Source organism: Coregonus clupeaformis, chromosome 26 (assembly GCF_020615455.1).
Source record: "Coregonus clupeaformis isolate EN_2021a chromosome 26, ASM2061545v1, whole genome shotgun sequence".
Lineage (NCBI taxonomy): Eukaryota > Metazoa > Chordata > Actinopteri > Salmoniformes > Salmonidae > Coregonus > Coregonus clupeaformis.
In genome coordinates, this window is record NC_059217.1 from 13,216,710 (window position 1) to 13,220,688 (window position 3,979).

The following is a 3,979-nucleotide window of genomic DNA, read 5'->3' on the forward strand; positions in this document are numbered from 1 at the left end:
AAGCACTTAGTAGTGGGGATGTTGTAGTTTCAATGAGCAAGGAAGAGGCAAAAAGCCTGATATGGACAGTGATGGTGCAGAGATGGGAGGAGCAGTGGAATAGAGATACTAAGGGCAGGCATTTATTTCAAGTACAGAGGAAAATTGGAGAGGGGGAGGATTTCAGGAAGGGACAGAAGAGAGGAGGCTATTTTTTACAAGATTAAGGGTGGGACACAGCCAGTTGAATAAGACTTTAAATGTGATAGGAAAGCATCCAACAGGAAAGTGTGATTATTGCCAGGAAACTGAGACTGTGGAGCATGTATTGCTACAGTGTCAGCAGTATCAGAGGGAAAGAGAGAGGCTGAGATCTAGTATGAAGGAGAAGGGGATACAGGAAATTAGTTTAAAGGGTATATTGAGTAGAACGTCATTAGATATAGTCTCAAATATTTTGTTATCTTTTTTAAGAGCAACGCGGCTGACAGGTAGGATTTAGTTTCTCCCTGTCTCTGGCCCACACTCCAGTAATGCACCATAATGTTGGATGCCAACTGCCGATAAACCCCACCGAAGAAGAAGAAGAAGAAGAAGAAGAAGAAGAAGAAGAAGAAGAAGAAGAAGAAGAAGAAGAAGAAGAAGAAGAAGAAGAAGAAGAAGAAGAAGAAGAAAAACAAAAAAACAAAAAACAACTCTCCTTTTGGATCTCCTTCAGGAGAGAGCGAGAGCGGAGATGAAGGTTTTTGGAAAATGGCGGAAGCGGATGTTCTGTTTGAATCGGATGACGTGTCGAGTGGAGATGAGAGTGAGAAGGAATGGATTACATTGGCGAATGAAAAGGAAATAAGAGAAGTAAAGTGGTAGTGAAAACGAGTAAACAAAAACCTAGTTCTGAGTCTTTTTTGGTTGGAATAAGGGTTTTGGATCGATGTTGTTACCTGGGAGATCCGTTTGAAGTCTCTATTAAAATTGTGGATGAGTTGGATGAGGTGGCGTCGATGAGAATATTGAGAAGTGGGCTTATTTTGTTTTTTTGTCTTTCTATGGAACAGAAGGAGCGTGCTTTCGCCTCAAGAAGATGTCGGATTGGAATGTTTCATGTGTGGTTCTTCGAAGCAGGGCGCCTATCAAGGGTGTTATCTCAGGGTTGGATCTAGAAGTAAATGCAAAGGATATACGTGAAGAATTGGATCAAGTGGTTGGTGCACAACGACTGACCCGCATGGTAGATGGTGTGGGGAAGCCCACTCCATCCATTCTATTGTTTTTTGATGAAGAGTCTCTCCCTTCTCACGTATTTGGGTTATATGAGATTCCCTGTGAGAGCCTTCGTGCCCAAACCCATGCAGTGTTATAAATATAAATTATTTGGTCATGTGTCAATTGTATGTAGACGGGAGGAGTATTATATGCCAGCTGAGCCTAAATGCTGCAATTGTGGTGGTGAACATGCACCCGAATTTCTGAAGTGTCCTGTTAGGGTGAAGGAGACTGAGGTGTCAAGAACAGGGCTGTCCAGAATGTCTCCTATCCAGAGGCATTGAGAAGAGTGGAAGAAAGGCATGAAGTTGAAGAAGTAATGGTAGTAGGAGTAGAGACACAAGATTATGTTCCTTGTCAACAGAGGGATCCTGACATGTTCTATGTTAAGAAGGTGGATTTTTTTTGCCTTTATTACTTTGGTTATCAACTGCACAACTCAAACGGAGAGGAAATCAGAGAAAATGGGCATCGTAGTGAGTGCGTCTGAGCGTTTTTTGGGACTTGTTGATAACAGGATATGGAGAAGGGCGAGCCGGTCAAGGATCGATTCAGACTAGGTGGTAAATTGTATGACAAGCGGCAGTTTATTCAGAGTAAAAATGTCTTGGTACAAAACGTGCACGGTCTCGTTCTTTCAGCTCATAGGGAACCTTCAGAAAAGAGCGCCAAAAAACAGTTCACATATGTTTTATACTGTTTGTAAAGTAGGTTGAGTCTGGCAGATCTGGTCTTCTGGTTGGTCCATGCTGCTCGGGCGTCGTCCTCTGTGATTGGGTCTAGGAGATCTACACACTGTAGCTCAGGCCCTTTGTTCCGAATGTTTCAGCAGAGTAAAGATTTGGTGTGTGCGTTTAATTATCTTGTCTTGAGTGAGTCTGTGTGTGTGAGTGCATTTGTGGCAAGAGTGTGTGTGTGGTCAAAACTTGTCTTGGAAAAAGGAATTAGTTATAGCAATTTAATAGCAATAAGCTGTTTATAAAAATAGCATTTATTACAAATCCCCCTCTACACGTCTCTTAAGACGTGTCATATAATAAGTAAAAGAAAAGGGAAACTTTCTCAGAGAGAAAGTTTTGAGTCCCCCCTCTTCACGTCTCCCAGACGTGATCCATTATTTATGGTACATGAAGCATAGTTGAATGAGTCTTAAACGAAAAACAATAATGTAGAAAAGAAAAACAACACATGATAACGCATAATGCAATTTGTAAAAATGTTTAACCATTCCCCCTCTAGCATACTAATTATATGGGCAGTTAATTAAACAATGTTAGTCCCCCTCTAGTGAGTGAACACAACAATCAGAGTTGGTCTTCGAAATTGCTAACCTCCAATTGTCGTTGTTCAGGTTTGTAATCATGACAGGCCCATCCACCTTTAATATTATATAAGGGAGGATAGTCACTTTCAAAATCGTCCAGTTCCAAATCATTAGTTCCCAAAAGCGGATACAAGGCAACATCCACAAAGAACAAGTATACCCATAGAAGCCATAACTTCACCCAGAATTGTCACAACAATAGTTTTCCATTTACCAAATATGTTATCAAACCAACCGTTTATGGAGCTATCTATACCAGAGTTCTTAACCAGTTCGTTCGCCAGCGTGGTGATGGTCACTCAAGTGCTTTGGTCACGGGCCCGTCCGGTGCTATATTGTTGGAGATGAAAGTACAGCACATATATCCAAACAGAACACAAACCCCGTCCCGCTCAGCCAAAAGCATATCTAAAGCTGTTCTATTCTGCCATGTCATTAAGCTAGTTACCGCTGTCTGCTCAGCTAATCCCTTTATTGCATCACGAGTGTGGTTTATAAATATTTTGCTGGTTATATTAAATATAATTTATCCACTCTACATTTTTATTAATTGTTGACCACCAGAAAATACTTGATTCAAACCCAGCTGCGATCTGATTGTGGATCCCATCAATATATATCCTTTCATCAAAGGATCCCGGGAGGAGGTCCTACTTTCTATGTGACAACTCACCAGTCTCTGACACGTTTGATTGTTTGCGTATGTAGGTGAGTTCACAATCAGTTATCACCACACATCCATCAGATGTCAGCACGGGTCTGGTTTTTGGCTCCTAAAATCCTCTGGCTGCAACAAAGAGGAGAGATTAGACTAGAAAAACAATTTAGAATCCCCTGTGACTTCAAACTGAGGCAACCCAGGTCGGGATGACTTTGTTATCGGGGGGAACAGATAGTGCAAGTTACCATAAGACTCTTTCACCACATTCCCAGGGTGGCTTGCATGGAGGATAAACCTGACAGAGAGTTAAAGCCTGTCAAGGGGAACGGAGTAGTTGTTAACCCTGGTTTGGCTGTCCCACAGGCAAAACAGTCCTCTTTAGACATAGTTTTTGCCGTATACTGAATCCATTCCAACCACAGGTTAAGATTTCTATACCCCGTTTCCACCTGTACTACTTCCTCCAGGTCTATAGTTTTGCACTATCTTTACCACAGCCCCGGTCTCACTACCTCCCTCAGAGAGGTTTACTCTAGAATTTCCCCTTTCCCTACGTCTAGCTGTCTCCTATACCTTTTTAACTTGTGTTAGGTTAACTACCACTTCTGGCTGAAACAGGAGGGTCCGTGTGTGTTAGGAATATGGCCCCCACAATCAGACAGCTACCTACCGTCGGGAGACCTGTGAATCCCCACCCTTGCCCTGAGAACATGTCAGATGCCAGAGGCCAACCCATTGCTTTACCTTCTACT